Raw genomic sequence first — 24,379 nt, 5'->3', positions numbered from 1 at the left:
GTCCACATTCTCCAAAAAACACAATTTTTTTGTGGATCCAAGAAAGCTCTAGTTCACACTTCATGCAGTTTTGTCTAACGACAACCTACTGTCATGTAACAATGACAAGCAACTTTCATGTAACACTGATGTCACAATGTCAGATGAAAACGAATGACATGACTTACTTTCAGAGGAGCAGCGTAGCACACACAATTGATGCCCACAAACAAAGGTGTGGGAAGTTTTCTTGAAGCCAATGCAGAGGGTAAAGAAAAACAACAACTTAAAATGTACCTCATGGCCAGTACGGGGATCGAACCCACGACCTTGGCGTTATTAGCACCACGCTCTAACCAACTGAGCTAACCGGCCACTTGCAAAGGAGCAACATTTTTAGGATGCACAGAGCCTCGGCCAGTGCTGGCGCGTAAACGAGCAAGTCCACTAACAGCATAGCCTGACAAGACAGGACCCTCTTGGTTGCTCCTTGTGGCAAATCATAAATGCTGGGGAATTAGCTCAACTGGTAGAGTGCTTGCTTAGCATGCGAGAGGTAGTGGGATCGATGCCCACATTCTCCAAAAAAAAAAATTTTTTTGTGCATCCAAGAAAGCTCTAGTTCACACTTCATGCAGTTTTGTCTAACGACAACCTACTGTCATGTAACAATGACAACCAACTTTCATGTAACACTGATGTCACAATGTCAGATGAAAACGAATGACATGACTTACTATCAGAGGAGCAGCGTAGCACACACAATTGATGCCCACAAACAAAGCTGTGGGAAGTTTCCTTGAAGCCAATGCAGAGGGTAAAGAAAAACAACAACTTAAATTGTACCTCATGGCCAGTACGGGTATCTAACCCACGACCTTGGCGTTATTAGCACCATGCTCTAACCAACGGAGCTAACCGGCCGCTTGTAATGGACCAACATTTTTAGGATGCACAGAGCCTCGGCCTGTGCTGGCGCGTAAACGAGCAAGTGCACCAACAGCATAGCCTGACAAGACTAGACCCTCTTGGTTGCTCCTTGTGGCAAATCATACAGGCTGGGGAATTAGCTCAAATGGTAGAGTGCTTGCTTAGCATGCGAGTGGTAGTTGGATCGATGTCCACATTCTCCAAAAAACACAATTTTTTTGTGGATCCAAGAAAGCTCTAGTTCACACTTCATGCAGTTTTGTCTAACGACAACCTACTGTCATGTAACAATGACAAGCAACTTTCATGTAACACTGATGTCACAATGTCAGATGAAAACGAATGACATGACTTACTATCAGAGGAGCAGCGTAGCACACACAATTGATGCCCACAAACAAAGCTGTGGGAAGTTTCCTTGAAGCCAATGCAGAGGGTAAAGAAAAACAACAACTTAAAATGTACCTCATGGCCAGTACGGGTATCGAACCCAGAACCTTGGCGTTATTAGCACAATGCTCTAACCAACGGAGCTAACCGGCCACTTGTAAAGGAGCAACATTTTTAGGATGCACAGAGCCTCGGCCTGTGCTGGCGCGTAAACGAGCAAGTGCACCAACAGCATAGCCTGACAAGACTAGACCCTCTTGGTTGCTCCTTGTGGCAAATCATACAGGCTGGGGAATTAGCTCAAATGGTAGAGTGCTTGCTTAGCATGCGAGTGGTAGTTGGATCGATGTCCACATTCTCCAAAAAACACAATTTTTTTGTGGATCCAAGAAAGCTCTAGTTCACACTTCATGCAGTTTTGTCTAACGACAACCTACTGTCATGTAACAATGACAAGCAACTTTCATGTAACACTGATGTCACAATGTCAGATGAAAACGAATGACATGACTTACTATCAGAGGAGCAGCGTAGCACACACAATTGATGCCCACAAACAAAGCTGTGGGAAGTTTCCTTGAAGCCAATGCAGAGGGTAAAGAAAAACAACAACTTAAAATGTACCTCATGGCCAGTACGGGTATCGAACCCAGAACCTTGGCGTTATTAGCACAATGCTCTAACCAACGGAGCTAACCGGCCACTTGTAAAGGAGCAACATTTTTAGGATGCACAGAGCCTCGGCCAGTGCTGGCGCGTAAACGAGCAAGTCCACCAACAGCATAGCCTGACAAGACTGGACCCTCTTGGTTGCTCCTTGTGGCAAATCATACAGGCTGGGGAATTAGCTCAAATGGTAGAGTGATTGCTTAGCATGCGAGTGGTAGTGGGATCGATGCCCACATTCTCCAAGAAACACAATTTTTTTGTGGATCCAAGAAAGCTCCAGTTCACACTTCATGCAGTTTTGTCTAACGACAACCTACTGTCATGTAACAATGACAACCAACTTTCATGTAACACTGATGTCACAATGTCAGATGAAAACGAATGACATGACTTACTTTCAGAGGAGCAGCGTAGCACACACAATTGATGCCCACAAACAAAGGTGTGGGAAGTTTTCTTGAAGCCAATGCAGAGGGTAAAGAAAAGCAACAACTTAAAATGTACCTCATGGACAGTACGGGGATCGAACCCACGACCTTGGCGTTATTAGCACCACGCTCTAACCAGCTGAGCTAACCGGCCATTTGCAAAGGAGCAACATTTTTAGGATGCACAGAGCCTCGGCCAGTGCTGGCGCGTAAACGAGCAAGTCCACCAACAGCATAGCCTGACAAGACAGGACCCTCTTGGTTGCTCCTTGTGGCAAATCATAAATGCTGGGGAATTAGCTCAACTGGTAGAGTGCTTGCTTAGCATGCGAGAGGTAGTGGGATCGATGCCCACATTCTCCAAAAAAAATTTTTTTTTTGTGCATCCAAGAAAGCTCCAGTTCACACTTCATGCAGTTTTGTCTAACTACAACCTACTGTCATGTAACAATGACAAGCAACTTTCATGTAACACTGATGTCACAATGTCAGATGAAAACGAATGACATGACTTACTATCAGAGGAGCAGCGTAGCACACACAATTGATGCCCACAAACAAAGCTGTGGGAAGTTTCCTTGAAGCCAATGCAGAGGGTAAAGAAAAACAACAACTTAAAATGTACCTCATGGCCAGTACGGGTATCGACCCCACGACCTTGGCGTTATTAGCACCATGCTCTAACCAACGGAGCTAACCGGCAGCTTGTAAAGGAGCAACATTTTTAGGATGCACAGAGCCTCGGCCAGTGCTGGCGCGTAAACGAGCAAGTCCACCAACAGCATAGCCTGACAAGACTGGACCCTCTTGGTTGCTCCTTGTGGCAAATCATACAGGCTGGGGAATTAGCTCAAATGGTAGAGTGCTTGCTTAGCATGCGAGTGGTAGTCGGATCGATGCCCACATTCTCCAAAAAACACAATTTTTTTGTGGATCCAAGAAAGCTCCAGTTCACACTTCATGCAGTTTTGTCTAACGACAACCTACTGTCATGTAACAATGACAACCAACTTTCATGTAACACTGATGTCACAATGTCAGATGAAAACGAATGACATGACTTACTTTCAGAGGAGCAGCGTAGCACACACAATTGATGCCCACAAACAAAGGTGTGGGATGTTTTCTTGAAGCCAATGCAGAGGGTAAAGAAAAACAACAACTTAAAATGTATCTCATGGCCAGTACGGGGATCGAACCCACGACCTTGGCGTTATTAGCACCACGCTCTAACCAACTGAGCTAACCGGCCGCTTGCAAAGGAGTAACATTTTTAGGATGCACAGAGCCTCGGCCAGTGCTGGCGCTTAAACGAGCAAGTCCACCAACAGCATAGCCTGACAAGACTGGACCCTCTTGGTTGCTTCTTGTGGCAAATCATAAAGGCTGGGGAATTAGCTCAAATGGTAGAGTGCTTGCGTAGCATGCGAGAGGTAGTGGGATCGATGCCCACATTCTCCAAAAAACAATTTTTTTTGTGCATCCAAGAAAGCTCCAGTTCACACTTCATGCAGTTTTGTCTAACTACAACCTACTGTCATGTAACAATGACAAGCAACTTTCATGTAACACTGATGTCACAATGTCAGATGAAAACGAATGACATGACTTACTATCAGAGGAGCAGCGTAGCACACACAATTGATGCCCACAAACAAAGCTGTGGGAAGTTTCCTTGAAGCCAATGCAGAGGGTAAAGAAAAACAACAACTTAAAATGTACCTCATGGCCAGTACGGGTATCGAACCCAGAACCTTGGCGTTATTAGCACCATGCTCTAACCAACGGAGCTAACCGGCCGCTTGTAAAGGAGCAACATTTTTAGGATGCACAGAGCCTCGGCCAGTGCTGGCGCGTAAACGAGCAAGTCCACCAACAGCATAGCCTGACAAGACTGGACCCTCTTGGTTGCTCCTTGTGGCAAATCATACAGGCTGGGGAATTAGCTCAAATGGTAGAGTGCTTGCTTAGCATTCGAGTGGTAGTGGGATCAATCCCCACATTCTCCAAAAAACACAATTTTTTTGTGGATCCAAGAAAGCTCCAGTTCACACTTCATGCAGTTTTGTCTAACGACAACCTACTGTCATGTAACAATGACAAGCAACTTTCATGTAACACTGATGTCACAATGTCAGATGAAAACGAATGACATGACTTACTATCAGAGGAGCAGCGTAGCACACACAATTGATGCCCACAAACAAAGCTGTGGGAAGTTTCCTTCAAAGCCAATGCAGAGGGTAAAGAAAAACAACAACTTAAAATGTACCTCATGGCCAGTACGGGTATCAAAACCACGACCTTGGCGTTATTAGCACCATGCTCTAACTAACGGATCTAACCGGCCGCTTGTAAAGGATCAACATTTTTAGGATGCACAGAGCCTCGGCCAGTGGTGGCGCGTAAACGAGCAAGTCCACCAACAGCATAGCCTGACAAGACTAGACCCTCTTGGTTGCTCCTTGTGGCAAATCATACAGGCTGGGGAATTAGCTCAAATGGTAGAGTGATTGCTTAGCATGCGAGTGGTAGTGGGATCGATGCCCACATTCTCCAAGAAACACAATTTTTTTGTGGATCCAAGAAAGCTCCAGTTCACACTTCATGCAGTTTTGTCTAACGACAACCTACTGTCATGTAACAATGACAAGCAACTTTCATGTAACACTGATGTCACAATGTCAGATGAAAACGAATGACATGACTTACTTTCAGAGGAGCAGCGTAGCACACACAATTGATGCCCACAAACAAAGGTGTGGGAAGTTTTCTTGAAGCCAATGCAGAGGGTAAAGAAAAGCAACAACTTAAAATGTACCTCATGGCCAGTACGGGGATCGAACCCACGACCTTGGCGTTATTAGCACCACGCTCTAACCAGCTGAGCTAACCGGCCATTTGCAAAGGAGCAACATTTTTAGGATGCACAGAGCCTCGGCCAGTGCTGGCGCGTAAACGAGCAAGTCCACCAACAGCATAGCCTGACAAGACAGGACCCTCTTGGTTGCTCCTTGTGGCAAATCATAAATGCTGGGGAATTAGCTCAACTGGTAGAGTGCTTGCTTAGCATGCGAGAGGTAGTGGGATCGATGCCCACATTCTCCAAAAAAAAATTTTTTTTTGTGCATCCAAGAAAGCTCCAGTTCACACTTCATGCAGTTTTGTCTAACTACAACCTACTGTCATGTAACAATGACAAGCAACTTTCATGTAACACTGATGTCACAATGTCAGATGAAAACGAATGACATGACTTACTATCAGAGGAGCAGCGTAGCACACACAATTGATGCCCACAAACAAAGCTGTGGGAAGTTTCCTTGAAGCCAATGCAGAGGGTAAAGAAAAACAACAACTTAAAATGTACCTCATGGCCAGTACGGGTATCGACCCCACGACCTTGGCGTTATTAGCACCATGCTCTAACCAACGGAGCTAACCGGCAGCTTGTAAAGGAGCAACATTTTTAGGATGCACAGAGCCTCGGCCAGTGCTGGCGCGTAAACGAGCAAGTCCACCAACAGCATAGCCTGACAAGACTGGACCCTCTTGGTTGCTCCTTGTGGCAAATCATACAGGCTGGGGAATTAGCTCAAATGGTAGAGTGCTTGCTTAGCATGCGAGTGGTAGTGGGATCGATGCCCACATTCTCCAAAGAACACAATTTTTTTGTGGATCCAAGAAAGCTCCAGTTCACACTTCATGCAGTTTTGTCTAACGACAACCTACTGTCATGTAACAATGACAACCAACTTTCATGTAACACTGATGTCACAATGTCAGATGAAAACGAATGACATGACTTACTTTCAGAGGAGCAGCGTAGCACACACAATTGATGCCCACAAACAAAGGTGTGGGAAGTTTTCTTGAAGCCAATGCAGAGGGTAAAGAAAAACAACAACTTAAAATGTATCTCATGGCCAGCACGGGGATCGAACCCACGACCTTGGCTTTATTAGCACCACGCTCTAACCAACTGAGCTAACCGACCGCTTGCAAAGGAGCAACATTTTTAGGATGCACAGAGCCTCGGCCAGTGCTAGCGCTTAAACGAGCAAGTCCACCAACAGCATAGCCTGACAAGACTGGACCATCTTGGTTGCTCCTTGTGGCAAATCATACAGGCTGGGGAATTAGCTCAAATGGTAGAGTGCTTGCTTAGAATGTGAGAGGTAGTGGGAGCGATGCCCACATTCTCCAGAATACATTTTTTTTTTGTGCATCCAAGAAAGCTCCAGTTCACACTTCATGCAGTTTTGTCTAACGACAACCTACTGTCATGTAACAATGACAAGCAACTTTCATGTAACACTGATGTCACAATGTCAGATGAAAACGAATGACATGACTTACTTTCAGAGGAGCAGCGTAGCACACACAATTGATGCCCACAAACAAAGGTGTGGGAAGTTTTCTTGAAGCCAATGCAGAGGGTAAAGAAAAACAACAACTTAAAATGTACCTCATGGCGAGTACGGGGATCTAACCCACGACCTTGGCGTTATTAGCAGCACGCTCTAACCAACTGAGCTAACCGGCCGCTTGCAAAGGAGCAACATTTTTAGGATGCACAGAGCCTCGGCCAGTGCTGGCGCGTAAACGAGCAAGTCCACCAACAGCATAGCCTGACAAGACTGGACCATCTTGGTTGCTCCTTGTGGCAAATCATAAAGGCTGGGGAATCAGCTCAAATGGTAGAGTGCTTGCTTAGCATGCGAGAGGTAGAGGGATCGATGCCCACATTCTCAAAAAAACATTTTTTTTTGTGCATCCAAGAAAGCTCCAGTTCACACTTCATGCAGTTTTGTCTAACTACAACCTACTGTCATGTAACAATGACAAGCAACTTTCATGTAACACTGATGTCACAATGTCAGATGAAAACGAATGACATGACTTACTATCAGAGGAGCAGCGTAGCACACACAATTGATGCCCACAAACAAAGCTGTGGGAAGTTTCCTTGAAGCCAATGCAGAGGGTAAAGAAAAACAACAACTTAAAATGTACCTCATGGCCAGTACGGGTATCAAAACCACGACCTTGGCGTTATTAGCACCATGCTCTAACTAACGGATCTAACCGGCCGCTTGTAAAGGATCAACATTTTTAGGATGCACAGAGCCTCGGCCAGTGGTGGCGCGTAAACGAGCAAGTCCACCAACAGCATAGCCTGACAAGACTAGACCCTCTTGGTTGCTCCTTGTGGCAAATCATACAGGCTGGGGAATTAGCTCAAATGGTAGAGTGATTACTTAGCATGCGAGTGGTAGTGGGATCGATGCCCACATTCTCCAAGAAACACAATTTTTTTGTGGATCCAAGAAAGCTCCAGTTCACACTTCATGCAGTTTTGTCTAACGACAACCTACTGTCATGTAACAATGACAAGCAACTTTCATGTAACACTGATGTCACAATGTCAGATGAAAACGAATGACATGACTTACTTTCAGAGGAGCAGCGTAGCACACACAATTGATGCCCACAAACAAAGGTGTGGGAAGTTTTCTTGAAGCCAATGCAGAGGGTAAAGAAAAACAACAACTTAAAATGTACCTCATGGCCAGTACGGGGATCGAACCCACGACCTTGGTGTTATTAGCACCACGCTCTAACCAACTGAGCTAACCGGCCACTTGCAAAGGAGCAACATTTTTAGGATGCACAGAGCCTCGGCCAGTGCTGGCGCGTAAACGAGCAAGTCCACTAACAGCATAGCCTGACAAGACAGGACCCTCTTGGTTGCTCCTTGTGGCAAATCATAAATGCTGGGGAATTAGCTCAACTGGTAGAGTGCTTGCTTAGCATGCGAGAGGTAGTGGGATCGATGCCCACATTCTCCAAAAAAAAAATTTTTTTTGTGCATCCAAGAAAGCTCTAGTTCACACTTCATGCAGTTTTGTCTAACGACAACCTACTGTCATGTAACAATGACAACCAACTTTCATGTAACACTGATGTCACAATGTCAGATGAAAACGAATGACATGACTTACTATCAGAGGAGCAGCGTAGCATACACAATTGATGCCCACAAACAAAGCTGTGGGAAGTTTCCTTGAAGCCAATGCAGAGGGTAAAGAAAAACAACAACTTAAAATGTACCTCATGGCCAGTACGGGGATCGAACCCACGACCTTGGCGTTATTAGCACCACGCTCTAACCAACTGAGCTAACATGCCGCTTGCAAAGCAACAACATTTTTAGGATGCACAGAGCCTCGGCCAGTGCTGGCGCGTAAACGAGCAAGTCCACCAACAGCATAGCCTGACAAGACTGGACCCTCTTGGTTGCTCCTTGTGGCAAATCATACAGGCTCGGGAATTAGCTCAAATGGTAGAGTGCTTGCTTAGCATGCGAGAGGTAGTGGGATCGATGCCCACATTCTCCAAAAAACACAATTTTTTTTTGTGCATACAAGAAAGCTCCAGTTCACACTTCATGCAGTTTTGTCTAACGACAACCTACTGTCATGTAACAATGACAAGCAACTTTCATGTAACACTGATGTCACAATGTCAGATGAAAACGAATGACATGACTTACTTTCAGAGGAGCAGCGTAGCACACACAATTGATGCCCACAAACAAAGCTGTGGGAAGTTTCCTTGAAGCCAATGCAGAGGGTAAAGAAAAACAACAACTTAAAATGTACCTCATGGCCAGTACGGGGATCGAACCCACGACCTTGGCGTTATTAGCACCACGCTCTAACCAACTGAGCTAACCGGCCGCTTGCAAAGTAGCAACATTTTTAGGATGCACAGAGCCTCGGCCAGTGCTGGCGCGTAAACGAGCAAGTCCACCAACAGCATAGCCTGACAAGACTGGACCATCTTGGTTGCTCCTTGTGGCAAATCATTAAGGCTGGGGAATTAGCTCAAATGGTAGAGTGCTTGCTTAGCATGTGAGAGGTAGTGGGAGCAATGTTAACATTCTCCAAAAAACATTTTTTTTTGTGCATCCAAGAAAGCTCCAGTTCACACTTCATGCAGTTTTGTCTAACTACAACCTACTGTCATGTAACAATGACAAGCAACTTTCATGTAACACTGATGTCACAATGTCAGATGAAAACGAATGACATGACTTACTATCAGAGGAGCAGCGTAGCATACACAATTGATGCCCACAAACAAAGCTGTGGGAAGTTTCCTTGAAGCCAATGCAGAGGGTAAAGAAAAACAACAACTTAAAATGTACCTCATAGCCAGTACGGGTATCGAACCCACGACCTTTGCTTTATTAGCACCATGCTCTAACCAACGGAGCTAACCGGCCGCTTGTAAAGGAGCAACATTTTTAGGATGCACAGAGCCTCGGCCAGTGCTGGCGCGTAAACGAGCAAGTCCACCAGCAGCATAGCCTGACAAGACTGGACCCTCTTGGTTGCTCCTTGTGGCAAATCATACAGGCTGGGGAATTAGCTCAAATGGTAGAGTGCTTGCTTAGCATGTGAGTGGTAGTGGGATCGATGCCCACATTCTCCAAAAAACACAATTTTTTTGTGGATCCAAGAAAGCTCCAGTTCACACTTCATGCAGTTTTGTCTAACGACAACCTACTGTCATGTAACAATGACAAGCAACTTTCATGTAACACTGATGTCACAATGTCAGATGAAAACGAATGACATGACTTACTTTCAGAGGAGCAGCGTAGCACACACAATTGATGCCCACAAACAAAGGTGTGGGAAGTTTTCTTGAAGCCAATGCAGAGGGTAAAGAAAAACAACAAATTAAAATGTACCTCATGGCCAGTACGGGGATCGAACCCACGACCTGGGCGTTATTAGCACCACGCTCTAACCAAATGAGCTAACCGGCCGCTTGCAAAGTACCAACATTTTTAGGATGCACAGAGCCTCGGCCAGTGCTGGCGCGTAAACGAGCAAGTCCACCAACAGCATAGCCTGACAAGACTGGACCATCTTGGTTGCTCCTTGTGGCAAATCATAAAGGCTGGGGAATTAGCTCAAATGGTAGAGTGCTTGCTTAGCATGCGAGAGGTAGTGGGATCGATGCCCACAATCTCCAAAAAACATATTTTTTTTGTGCATCCAAGAAAGCTCCAGTTCACACTTCATGCAGTTTTGTCTAACTACAACCTACTGTCATGTAACAATGACAAGCAACTTTCATGTAACACTGATGTCACAATGTCAGATGAAAACGAATGACATGACTTACTATCAGAGGAGCAGCGTAGCATACACAATTGATGCCCACAAACAAAGCTGTGGGAAGTTTCCTTGAAGCCAATGCAGAGGGAAAAGAAAAACAACAACTTAAAATGTACCTCATAGCCAGTACGGGTATCGAACCCACGACATTTGCTTTTTTAGCACCATGCTCTAACCAACGGAGCTAACCGGCCGCTTGTAAAGGAGCAACATTTTTAGGATGCACAGAGCCTCGGCCAGTGCTGGCGCGTAAACGAGCAAGTCCGCCAACAGCATAGCCTGACAAGACTGGACCATCTTGGTTGCTCCTTGTGGCAAATCATAAAGGCTGGGGAATTAGCTGAAATGGTAGAGTGCTTGCTTAGCATGCGAGAGGTAGTGGGATCGATGCCCACATTCTCCAAAAAACATTTTTTTTTTGTGCATCCAAGAAAGCTCCAGTTCACACTTCATGCAGTTTTGTCTAACGACAACCTACTGTCATGTAACAATGACAAGCAACTTTCATGTAACACTGATGTCACAATGTCAGATGAAAACGAATGACATGACTTACTTTCAGAGGAGCAGCGTAGCACACACAATTGATGCCCACAAACAAAGGTGTGGGAAGTTTTCTTGAAGCCAATGCAGAGGGTAAAGAAAAACAACAACTTAAAATGTACCTCATGGCCAGTACGGGTATCGAACCCACGACCTTGGCGTTATTAGCACCATTCTCTAACCAACGTGGTAACCGGCCGCTTGTAAAGGAGCAACATTTTTAGGATGCACAGAGCCTCGGCCAGTGCTGGCGCGTAAACGAGCAAGTCCACCAACAGCATAGCCTGACAAGACTGGACCCTCTTGGTTGCTCCTTGTGGCAAATCATACAGGCTGGGGAATTAGCTCAAATGGTAGAGTGCTTGCTTAGCATGCGAGAGGTAGTGGGATCGATGCCCACATTCTCCAAAAAACAATTATTTTTTGTGCATCCAAGAAAGCTCCAGTTCACACTTCATGCAGTTTTGTCTAACTACAACCTACTGTCATGTAACAATGACAAACAACTTTCATGTAACACTGATGTCACAATGTCAGATGAAAACGAATGACATGACTTACTATCAGAGGAGCAGCGTAGCACACACAATTGATGCCCACAAACAAAGCTGTGGGAAGTTTCCTTGAAGCCAATGTAGAGGGTAACGAAAAACAACAACTTAAAATGTACCTCATGGCCAGTACAGGGATCGAACCCACGACCTTGGCGTTATTAGCACCATGCTCTAACCAACGGAGCTAACCGGCCGCTTGTAAAGGAGCAACATTTTTAGGATGCACAGAGCCTCGGCCAGTGCTGGCGCGTAAACGAGCAAGTCCACCAACAGCATAGCCTGACAAGACTGGACCATCTTGGTTGCTCCTTGTGGCAAATCATAAAGGCTGGGGAATTAGCTCAAATGGTAGAGTGCTTGCTTAGCATGCGAGAGGTAGTGGGATCGATGCCCACATTCTCCAAAAAACATATTTTTTTTGTGCATCCAAGAAAGCTCCAGTTCACACTTCATGCAGTTTTGTCTAACTACAACCTACTGTCATGTAACAATGACAAGCAACTTTCATGTAACACTGATGTCACAATGTCAGATGAAAACGAATGACATGACTTACTTTCAGAGGAGCAGCGTAGCACACACAATTGATGCCCACAAACAAAGGTGTGGGAAGTTTTCTTGAAGCCAATGCAGAGGGTAAAGAAAAACAACTTAAAATGTACCTCATGGCCAGTACGGGTATCGAACCCACGACCTTGGCGTTATTAGCACCCTTCTCTAACCAACGTGGTAACCGGCCGCTTGTAAAGGAGCAACATTTTTAGGATGCACAGAGCCTCGGCCAGTGCTTGCGCGTAAACGAGCAAGTCCACCAACAGCATAGCCTGACAAGACTGGACCCTCTTGGTTGCTCCTTGTGGCAAATCATACAGGCTGGGGAATTAGCTCAAATGGTAGAGTGCTTGCTTAGCATGCGAGAGGTAGTGGGATCGATGCCCACATTCTCCAAAAAACACAATTTTTTTGTGGATCCAAGAAAGCTCCAGTTCACACTTCATGCAGTTTTGTCTAACGACAACCTACTGTCATGTAACAATGACAAGCAACTTTCATGTAACACTGACGTCACAATGTCAGATGAAAACGAATGACATGACTTACTTTCAGAGGAGCAGCGTAGCACACACAATTGATGCCCACAAACAAAGCTGTGGGAAGTTTCCTTGAAGCCAATGCAGAGGGTAAAGAAAAACAACAACTTAAAATGTACCTCATGGCCAGTACGGGGATCGAAACCCACGACCGTGGTGTTATTAGCACCACGCTCTAACCAACTGAGCTAACCGGCCACTTGCAAAGTAGCAACATTTTTAGGATGCACAGAGCCTTGGCCAGTGCTGGCGCGTAAACGAGCAAGTCCACCAACAGCATAGCCTGACAAGACTGGACCATCTTGGTTGCTCCTTGTGGCAAATCATTACGGCTGGGGAATTAGCTCAAAAGGTAGAGTGCTTGCTTAGCATGTGAGAGGTAGTGGGAGCGATGTTAACATTCTCCAAAAAACATTTTTTTTTTGTGCATCCAAGAAAGCTCCAGTTCACACTTCATGCAGTTTTGTCTAACGACAACCTACTGTCATGTAACAATGACAAGCAACTTTCATGTAACACTGATGTCACAATGTCAGATGAAAACGAATGACATGACTTACTTTCAGAGGAGCAGCGTAGCACACACAATTGATGCCCACAAACAAAGGTGTGGGAAGTTTTCTTGAAGCCAATGCAGAGGGTAAAGAAAAACAACAACTTAAAATGTACCTCATGGCCAGTACGGGGATCGAACCCACGACCTGGGCGTTATTAGCACCACGGTCTAACCAACTGAGCTAACCGGCCGCTTGCAAAGTACCAACATTTTTAGGATGCACAGATCCTCGGCCAGTGCTGGCGCGTAAACGAGCAAGTCCACCAACAGCATAGCCTGACAAGACTGGACCATCTTGGTTGCTCCTTGTGGCAAATCATAAAGGCTGGGGAATTAGCTCAAATGGTAGAGTGCTTGCTTAGCATGCGAGAGGTAGTGGGATCGATGCCCACATTCTCCCAAAAACTTTTTTTTTTTGTGCATCCAAGAAAGCTCCAGTTCACACTTCATGCAGTTTTGTCTAACTACAACCTACTGTCATGTAACAATGACAAGCAACTTTCATGTAACACTGATGTCACAATGTCAGATGAAAACGAATGACATGACTTACTATCAGAGGAGCAGCGTAGCATACACAATTGATGCCCACAAACAAAGCTGTGGGAAGTTTCCTTGAAGCCAATGCAGAGGGTAAAGAAAAACAACAACTTAAAATGTACCTCATAGCCAGTACGGGTATCGAACCCACGACCTTGGCTTTATTAGCACCATGCTCTAACCAACGGAGCTAACCGTCCGCTTGTAAAGGAGCAACATTTTTAGGATGCACAGAGCCTCGGCCAGTGCTGGCGCGTAAACGAGCAAGTCCGCCAACAGCATAGCCTGACAAGACTGGACCATCTTGGTTGCTCCTTGTGGCAAATCATAAAGGATGGGGAATTAGCTGAAATGGTAGAGTGCTTGCTCAGCATGCGAGAGGTAGTGGGATCGATGCCCACATTCTCCAAAAAACAATTTTTTTTTGTGCATCCAAGAAAGCTCCAGTTCACACTTCATGCAGTTTTGTCTAACGACAACCTACTGTCATGTAACAATGACAAGCAACTTTCATGTAACACTGATGTCACAATGTCAGATGAAAACGAATGACATGACTTACTTTCAGAGGAGTAGCGTAGCACACACAATTGATGCCCACAAACAAAGGTGTGGGAAGTTTTCTTGAAGCCAATGCAGAGGGTAAAGAAAAACAACAACTTAAAATGTACCTCATGGCCAGTACGGGTATCGAACCCACGACCTTGGCGTTATTAGCACCATGCTTTAACCAACGTGGTAACCGGCCGCTTGTAAAGGATAACCAATTTTTAGGATGCACAGAGCCTCGGCCAGTGCTGGCGCGTAAACGAGCAAGTCCACCAACAGCATAGCCTGACAAGACTGGACCCTCTTGGTTGCTCCTTGTGGCAAATCACACAGGCTGGGGAATTAGCTCAAATGGTAGAGTGCTTGCTTAGCATGCGAGAGGTAGTGGGATCGATGCCCACATTCTCCAAAAAACATTTTTTTTTTGTGCATCCAAGAAAGCTCCAGTTCACACTTCATGCAGTTTTGTCTAACGACAACCTACTGTCATGTAACAATGACAAGCAACTTTCATGTAAGACTGATGTCACAATGTCAGATGAAAACGAATGACATGACTTACTTTCAGAGGAGCAGCGTAGCACACACAATTGATGCCCACAAACAAAGGTGTGGGAAGTTTTCTTGAAGCCAATGCAGAGGGTAAAGAAAAACAACAACTTAAAATTTATCTCATCGCCAGTACGGGGATCGAACCCACGACCTTGGCGTTATTAGCACCACCCTCTAACCAACTGAGCTAACCGGCCGCTTGCAAAGGAGCAACATTTTTAGGATGCACAGAGCCTCGGCCAGTGCTGGCGCGTAAACGAGCAAGTCCACCAACAGCATAGCCTGACAAGACTGGACCATCTTGGTTGCTCCTTGTGGCAAATCATAAAGGCTGGGGATTTAGCTCAAATGGTAGAGTGCTTGCTTAGCATGCGAGAGGTAGTGGGATCGATGCCCACATTCTCCAAAAAACAATTATTTTTTGTGCATCCAAGAAAGCTCCAGTTCACACTTCATGCAGTTTTGTCTAACGACAACCTACTGTCATGTAACAATGACAAGCAACTTTCATGTAACACTGATGTCACAATGTCAGATGAAAACGAATGACATGACTTACTATCAGAGGAGCAGCGTAGCACACACAATTGATGCCCACAAACAAAGGTGTGGGAAGTTTCCTTGAAGCCAATGCAGAGGGTAAAGAAAAACAACAACTTAAAATGTACCTCATGACCAGTACGGGTATCGAACACACGACCTTGGCTTTATTAGCACCATGCTCTAACCAACGGAGCTAACCAGCCGCTTGTAAAGGAGCAACATTTTTAGGATGCACAGAGCCTCGGCCAGTGCTGGCGCGTAAACGAGCAAGTCCACCAACAGCATAGCCTGACAAGACTGGACCCTCTTGGTTGCTCCTTGTGGCAAATCATACAGGCTGGGGAATTAGCTCAAATGGTAGAGTGCTTGCTTAGCATGCGAGTGGTAGTGGGATCGATGCCCACATTCTCCAAAAAACACAATTTTTTTGTGGATCCAAGAAAGCTCCAGTTCACACTTCATGCAGTTTTGTCTAACGACAACCTACTGTCATGTAACAATGACAAGCAACTTTCATGTAACACTGATGTCACAATGTCAGATGAAAACGAATGACATGACTTACTTTCAGAGGAGCAGCGTAGCACACACAATTGATGCCCACAAACAAAGCTGTGGGAAGTTTCCTTGAAGCCAATGCAGAGGGTAAAGAAAAACAACAACTTAAAATGTACCTCATGGCCAGTACGGGGATCGAACCCACGACCTTGGCGTTATTAGCACCACTCTCTAACCAACTGAGCTAACCGGCCGCTTGCAAAGTAGCAACATTTTTAGGATGCACAGAGCCTCGGCCAGTGCTTGCGCGTAAACGAGCAAGTCCACCAGCAGCATAGCCTGACAAGACTGGACCCTCTTGGTTGCTCCTTGTGGCAAATCATACAGGCTGGGGAATTAGCTCAAATGGTAGAGTGCTTGCTTAGCATGCGAGTGGTAGTGGGATCGATGCCCACATTCTCCAAAAAACACAATTTTTTTGTGGATCCAAGAAAGCTCCAGTTCACACTTCATGCAGTTTTGTCTAACGACAACCTACTGTCATGTAACAATGACAAGCAACTTTCATGTAACACTGATGTCACAATGTCAGATGAAAACGAATGACATGACTTACTTTCAGAGGAGCAGCGTAGCAAACACAATTGATGCCCACAAACAAAGCTGTGGGAAGTTTCCTTGAAGCCAATGCAGAGGGTAAAGAAAAACAACAACTTAAAATGTACCTCATAGCCAGTACGTGTATTGAACCCACGACCTTGGTTTATTAGCACCATGCTCTAACCAACAGGGCTAACCGGCCGCTTGTAAAGGAGCAACATTTTTAGGATGCACAGAGCCTCGGCCAGTGCTGGCGCGTAAACGAGCAAGTCCGCCAACAGCATAGCCTGACAAGACTGGACCATCTTGGTTGCTCCTTGTGGCAAATCATAAAGGCTGGGGAATTAGCTGAAATGGTAGAGTGCTTGCTTAGCATGCGAGAGGTAGTGGGATCGATGCCCACATTCTCCAAAAAACAATTTTTTTTTGTGCATCCAAGAAAGCTCCAGTTCACACTTCATGCAGTTTTGTCTAACGACAACCTACTGTCATGTAACAATGACAAGCAACTTTCATGTAACACTGATGTCACAATGTCAGATGAAAACGAATGACATGACTTACTTTCAGAGGAGCAGGGTAGCACACACAATTGATGCCCACAAACAAAGGTGTGGGAAGTTTTCTTGAAGCCAATGCAGAGGGTAAAGAAAAACAACAACTTAAAATGTACCTCATGGCCAGTACGGGTATCGAACCCACGACCTTGGCGTTATTAGCACCATGCTCTAACCAACGTGGTAACCGGCCGCTTGTAAAGGAGCAACATTTTTAGGATGCACAGAGCCTCGGCCAGTGCTGGCGCGTAAACGAGCAAGTCCACCAACAGCATAGCCTGACAAGACTGGACCCTCTTGGTTGCTCCTTGTGGCAAATCATACAGGCTGGGGAATTAGCTCAAATGGTAGAGTGCTTGCTTAGCATGCGAGAGGTAGTGGGATCGATGCCCACATTCTCCAAAAAACATTTTTTTTTTGTGCATCCAAGAAAGCTCCAGTTCACACTTCATGCAGTTTTGTCTAACTACAACCTACTGTCATGTAACAATGACAAGCAACTTTCATGTAACACTGATGTCACAATGTCAGATGAAAACGAATGACATGACTTACTTTCAGAGGAGCTGCGTAGCACACACAATTGATGCCCACAAACAAAGCTGTGGGAAGTTTCCTTGAAGCCAATGCAGAGGGTAAAGAAAAACAACAACTTAAAATGTACCTCATAGCCAGTACGGGTATCGAACCCACGACCTTGGCTTTATTAGCACCATGCTCTAACCAACGGAGCTAACCGGCCGCTTGTAAAGGAGCAACATTTTTAGGATGCACAGAGCCTCGGCCAGTGCTGGCGCGTAAACGAGCAAGTCCGCCAACAGCATAGCCTGACAAGACTGGACCATCTTGGTTGCTCCTTGTGGCAAATCATACAGCCTGGGGAATTAGCTCAAATGGTAGAGTGCTTGCTTAGCATGTGAGAGGTAGTGGGATCGATGCCCACATTCTCCAAAAAACAATTATTTTTTGTGCATCCAAGAAAGCTCCAGTTCACACTTCATGCAGTTTTGTCTAACGACAACCTACTGTCATGTAACAATGACAAGCAACTTTCATGTAACACTGATGTCACAATGTCAGATGAAAACGAATGACATGACTTACTTTCAGAGGAGCTGCGTAGCACACACAATTGATGCCCACAAACAAAGGTGTGGGAAGTTTTCTTGAAGCCAATGCAGAGGGTAAAGAAAAACAACAACTTAAAATGTACCTCATGGCCAGTACGGGTATCGAACCCACGACCTTGGCGTTATTAGCACAATGCTCTAAACAACGTGGTAACCGGCCGCTTGTAAAGGAGCAACATTTTTAGGATGCACAGAGCCTCGGCCAGTGCTGGCGCGTAAACGAGCAAGTCCACCAACAGCATAGCCTGACAAGACTGGACCCTCTTGGTTGCTCCTTGTGGCAAATCATACAGGCTGGGGAATTAGCTCAAATGGTAGAGTGCTTGCTTAGCATGCGAGAGGTAGTGGGATCGATGCCCACATTCTCCAAAAAACATTTTTTTTTTGTGCATCCAAAAAGCTCCAGTTCACACTTCATGCAGTTTTGTCTAACTACAACCTACTGTCATGTAACAATGACAAGCAACTTTCATGTAACACTGATGTCACAATGTCAGATGAAAACGAATGACATGACTTACTATCAGAGGAGCAGCGTAGCATACACAATTGATGCCCACAAACAAAGCTGTGGGAAGTTTCCTTGAAGCCAATGCAGAGGGTAAAGAAAAACAACAACTTAAAATGTACCTCATAGCCAGTACGTGTATTGAACCCACGACCTTGGTTTATTAGCACCATGCTCTAACAAACAGGGCTAACCGGCCGCTTGTAAAGGAGCAACATTTTTAGGATGCACAGAGCCTCGGCCAGTGCTGGCGCGTAAACGAGCAAGTCCGCCAACAGCATAGCCTGACAAGACTGGACCATCTTGGTTGCTCCTTGTGGCAAATCATAAAGGCTGGGGAATTAGCTGAAATGGTAGAGTGCTTGCTTAGCATGCGAGAGGTAGTGGGATCGATGCCCACATTCTCCAAAAAACAATTTTTTTTTGTGCATCCAAGAAAGCTCCAGTTCACACTTCATGCAGTTTTGTCTAACTACAACCTACTGTCATGTAACAATGACAAGCAACTTTCATGTAACACTGATGTCACAATGTCAGATGAAAACGAATGACATGACTTACTATCAGAGGAGCAGCGTAGCACACACAATTGATGCTCACAAACAAAGCTGTTGGAAGTTTCCTTGAAGCCAATGCAGAGGGTAAAGAAAAACAACAACTTAAAATGTACCTCATAGCCAGTACGGGTATCGAACCCACGACCTTGGCTTTATTAGCACCATGCTCTAACCAACGGAGCTAACCGGCCGCTTGTAAAGGAGCAACATTTTTAGGATGCACAGAGCCTCGGCCAGTGCTGGCGCGTAAACGAGCAAGTCCGCCAACAGCATAGCCTGACAAGACTGGACCATCTTGGTTGCTCCTTGTGGCAAATCATACAGCCTGGGGAATTAGCTCAAATGGTAGAGTGCTTGCTTAGCATGTGAGAGGTAGTGGGATCGATGCCCACATTCTCCAAAAAACAATTATTTTTTGTGCATCCAAGAAAGCTCCAGTTCACACTTCATGCAGTTTTGTCTAACGACAACCTACTGTCATGTAACAATGACAAGCAACTTTCATGTAACACTGATGTCACAATGTCAGATGAAAACGAATGACATGACTTACTTTCAGAGGAGCTGCGTAGCACACACAATTGATGCCCACAAACAAAGGTGTGGGAAGTTTTCTTGAAGCCAATGCAGAGGGTAAAGAAAAACAACAACTTAAAATGTACCTCATGGCCAGTACGGGTATCGAACCCACGACCTTGGCGTTATTAGCACAATGCTCTAAACAACGTGGTAACCGGCCGCTTGTAAAGGAGCAACATTTTTAGGATGCACAGAGCCTCGGCCAGTGCTGGCGCGTAAACGAGCAAGTCCACCAACAGCATAGCCTGACAAGACTGGACCCTCTTGGTTGCTCCTTGTGGCAAATCATACAGGCTGGGGAATTAGCTCAAATGGTAGAGTGCTTGCTTAGCATGCGAGAGGTAGTGGGATCGATGCCCACATTCTCCAAAAAACATTTTTTTTTTGTGCATCCAAAAAGCTCCAGTTCACACTTCATGCAGTTTTGTCTAACTACAACCTACTGTCATGTAACAATGACAAGCAACTTTCATGTAACACTGATGTCACAATGTCAGATGAAAACGAATGACATGACTTACTATCAGAGGAGCAGCGTAGCATACACAATTGATGCCCACAAACAAAGCTGTGGGAAGTTTCCTTGAAGCCAATGCAGAGGGTAAAGAAAAACAACAACTTAAAATGTACCTCATAGCCAGTACGTGTATTGAACCCACGACCTTGGTTTATTAGCACCATGCTCTAACAAACAGGGCTAACCGGCCGCTTGTAAAGGAGCAACATTTTTAGGATGCACAGAGCCTCGGCCAGTGCTGGCGCGTAAACGAGCAAGTCCGCCAACAGCATAGCCTGACAAGACTGGACCATCTTGGTTGCTCCTTGTGGCAAATCATAAAGGCTGGGGAATTAGCTGAAATGGTAGAGTGCTTGCTTAGCATGCGAGAGGTAGTGGGATCGATGCCCACATTCTCCAAAAAACAATTTTTTTTTGTGCATCCAAGAAAGCTCCAGTTCACACTTCATGCAGTTTTGTCTAACTACAACCTACTGTCATGTAACAATGACAAGCAACTTTCATGTAACACTGATGTCACAATGTCAGATGAAAACGAATGACATGACTTACTATCAGAGGAGCAGCGTAGCACACACAATTGATGCCCACAAACAAAGCTGTTGGAAGTTTCCTTGAAGCCAATGCAGAGGGTAAAGAAAAACAACAACTTAAAATGTACCTCATGGCCAGTACGGGTATTAAACCCACGACCTTGGCGTTATTAGCACCATGCTCTAACCAACGGAGCTAAACGGCCGCTTGTAAAGGAGCAACATTTTTAGGATGCACAGAGCCTCGGCCAGTGCTGGCGCGTAAACGAGCAAGTCCACCAACAGCATAGCCTGACAAGACTGGACCCTCTTGGTTGCTCCTTGTGGCAAATCATACAGCCTGGGGAATTAGCTCAAATGGTAGAGTGCTTGCTTAGCATGCGAGAGGTAGTGGGATCGATGCCCACATTCTCCAAAAAATAAAAAAATTTTGTGCATCCAAGAAAGCTCCAGTTCACACTTCATGCAGTTTTGTCTAACGACAACCTACTGTCATGTAACAATGACAAGCAACTTTCATGTAACACTGATGTCACAATGTCAGATGAAAACGAATGACATGACTTACTTTCAGAGGAGCTGCGTAGCACACACAATTGATGCCCACAAACAAAGGTGTGGGAAGTTTTCTTGAAGCCAATGCAGAGGGTAAAGAAAAACAACAACTTAAAATGTACCTCATGGCCAGTACGGGTATCAAACCCACGACCTTGGCGTTATTAGCACAATGCTCTAAACAACGTGGTAACCGGCCGCTTGTAAAGGAGCAACATTTTTAGGATGCACAGAGCCTCGGCCAGTGCTGGCGCGTAAACGAGCAAGTCCACCAACAGCATAGCCTGACAAGACTGGACCCTCTTGGTTGCTCCTTGTGGCAAATCATACAGGCTGGGGAATTAGCTCAAATGGTAGAGTGCTTGCTTAGCATGCGAGAGGTAGTGGGATCGATGCCCACATTCTCCAAAAAACATTTTTTTTTTGTGCATCCAAGAAAGCTCCAGTTCACACTTCATGCAGTTTTGTCTAACTACAACCTACTGTCATGTAACAATGACAAGCAACTTTCATGTAACACTGATGTCACAATGTCAGATGAAAACGAATGACATGACTTACTTTCAGAGGAGCAGCGTAGCACACACAATTGATGCCCACAAACAAAGGTGTGGGAAGTTTTCTTGAAGCCAATGCAGAGGGTAAAGAAAAACAACAACTTAAAATTTATCTCATGGCCAGTACGGGGATCGAACCCACGACCTTGGCGTTATTAGCACCACCCTCTAACCAACTGAGCTAACCGGCCGCTTGCAAAGGAGCAACATTTTTAGGATGCACAGAGCCTCGGCCAGTGCTGGCGCGTAAACGAGCAAGTCCACCAACAGCATAGCCTGACAAGACTGGACCATCTTGGTTGCTCCTTGTGGCAAATCATAAAGGCTGGGGAATTAGCTCAAATGGTAGAGTGCTTGCTTAGCATGCGAGAGGTAGTGGGATCGATGCCCACATTCTCCAAAAAACAATTATTTTTTGTGCATCCAAGAAAGCTCCAGTTCACACTTCATGCAGTTTTGTCTAACGACAACCTACTGTCATGTAACAATGACAAGCAACTTTCATGTAACACTGATGTCACAATGTCAGATGAAAACGAATGACATGACTTACTATCAGAGGAGCAGCGTAGCACACACAATTGATGCCCACAAACAAAGCTGTGGGAAGTTTCCTTGAAGCCAATGCAGAGGGTAAAGAAAAACAACAACTTAAAATGTACCTCATGACCAGTACGGGTATCGAACCCACGACCTTGGCTTTAGTAGCACCATGCTCTAACCAACGGAGCTAACCAGCCGCTTGTAAAGGAGCAACATTTTTAGGATGCACAGAGCCTCGGCCAGTGCTGGCGCGTAAACGAGCAAGTCCACCAACAGCATAGCCTGACAAGACTGGACCCTCTTGGTTGCTCCTTGTGGCAAATCATACAGGCTGGGGAATTAGCTCAAATGGTAGAGTGCTTGCTTAGCATGCGAGTGGTAGTGGGATCGATGCACACATTCTCCAAAAAACACAATTTTTTTGTGGATCCAAGAAAGCTCCAGTTCACACTTCATGCAGTTTTGTCTAACGACAACCTACTGTCATGTAACAATGACAAGCAACTTTCATGTAACACTGATGTCACAATGTCAGATGAAAACGAATGACATGACTTACTTTCAGAGGAGCAGCGTAGCACACACAATTGATGCCCACAAACAAAGCTGTGGGAAGTTTCCTTGAAGCCAATGCAGAGGGTAAAGAAAAACAACAACTTAAAATGTACCTCATGGCCAGTACGGGGATCGAACCCACGACCTTGGCGTTATTAGCACCACTCTCTAACCAACTGAGCTAACCGGCCGCTTGCAAAGTAGCAACATTTTTAGGATGCACAGAGCCTCGGCCAGTGCTTGCGCGTAAACGAGCAAGTCCACCAACAGCATAGCCTGACAAGACTGGACCATCTTGGTTGCTCCTTGTGGCAAATCATTAAGGCTGGGGAATTAGCTCAAATGGTAGAGTGCTTGCTTAGCATGCGAGAGGTAGTGGGAGCGATGTTAACATTCTCCAAAAAACATTTTTTTTTTGTGCATCCAAGAAAGCTCCAGTTCACACTTCATGCAGTTTTGTCTAACTACAACCTACTGTCATGTAACAATGACAAGCAACTTTCATGTAACACTGATGTCACAATGTCAGATGAAAACGAATGACATGACTTACTATCAGAGGAGCAGCGTAGCATACACAATTGATGCCCACAAACAAAGCTGTGGGAAGTTTCCTTGAAGCCAATGCAGAGGGTAAAGAAAAACAACAACTTAAAATGTACCTCATAGCCAGTACGGGTATCGAACCCACGACCTTGGCTTTATTAGCACCATGCTCTAACCAACGGAGCTAACCGGCCGCTTGTAAAGGAGCAACATTTTTAGGATGCACAGAGCCTCGGCCAGTGCTGGCGCGTAAACGAGCAAGTCCACCAGCAGCATAGCCTGACAAGACTGGACCCTCTTGGTTGCTCCTTGTGGCAAATCATACAGGCTGGGGAATTAGCTCAAATGGTAGAGTGCTTGCTTAGCATGCGAGTGGTAGTGGAATCGATGCCCACATTCTCCAAAAAACACAATTTTTTTGTGGATCCAAGAAAGCTCCAGTTCACACTTCATGCAGTTTTGTCTAACGACAACCTACTGTCATGTAACAATGACAAGCAACTTTCATGTAACACTGATGTCACAATGTCAGATGAAAACGAATGACATGACTTACTTTCAGAGGAGCAGCGTAGCACACACAATTGATGCCCACAAACAAAGGTGTGGGAAGTTTTCTTGAAGC

General features: G+C 45.3%; 5 non-coding genes across 5 annotated transcripts; all 5 read right to left on the bottom strand.

The window, feature by feature from the left end:
* Positions 1–280: 280 nt before the first annotated feature.
* On the bottom strand, positions 281–354 carry trnai-aau (transfer RNA isoleucine (anticodon AAU)). The gene has a single exon. It is a non-coding gene; the product is annotated as a tRNA-Ile (tRNA).
* A 3,220-nt stretch (positions 355–3,574) lies between these two features.
* trnai-aau (transfer RNA isoleucine (anticodon AAU)) lies at positions 3,575–3,648 on the bottom strand. Its single transcript has one exon. It is a non-coding gene; the product is annotated as a tRNA-Ile (tRNA).
* A 1,573-nt stretch (positions 3,649–5,221) lies between these two features.
* Positions 5,222–5,295, bottom strand: trnai-aau (transfer RNA isoleucine (anticodon AAU)). The gene has a single exon. It is a non-coding gene; the product is annotated as a tRNA-Ile (tRNA).
* A 2,670-nt stretch (positions 5,296–7,965) lies between these two features.
* trnai-aau (transfer RNA isoleucine (anticodon AAU)) lies at positions 7,966–8,039 on the bottom strand. Its single transcript has one exon. It is a non-coding gene; the product is annotated as a tRNA-Ile (tRNA).
* A 1,026-nt stretch (positions 8,040–9,065) lies between these two features.
* Positions 9,066–9,139, bottom strand: trnai-aau (transfer RNA isoleucine (anticodon AAU)). Its single transcript has one exon. It is a non-coding gene; the product is annotated as a tRNA-Ile (tRNA).
* Positions 9,140–24,379: the final 15,240 nt, after the last annotated feature.

This window comes from Salvelinus fontinalis, unplaced genomic scaffold (genome assembly GCF_029448725.1).
Source record: "Salvelinus fontinalis isolate EN_2023a unplaced genomic scaffold, ASM2944872v1 scaffold_0099, whole genome shotgun sequence".
NCBI classification, from domain to species: domain Eukaryota; kingdom Metazoa; phylum Chordata; class Actinopteri; order Salmoniformes; family Salmonidae; genus Salvelinus; species Salvelinus fontinalis.
The sequence above is the reverse complement of the archived record's forward strand: the minus strand, read 5'-3'. Positions and strand labels throughout refer to the sequence as shown.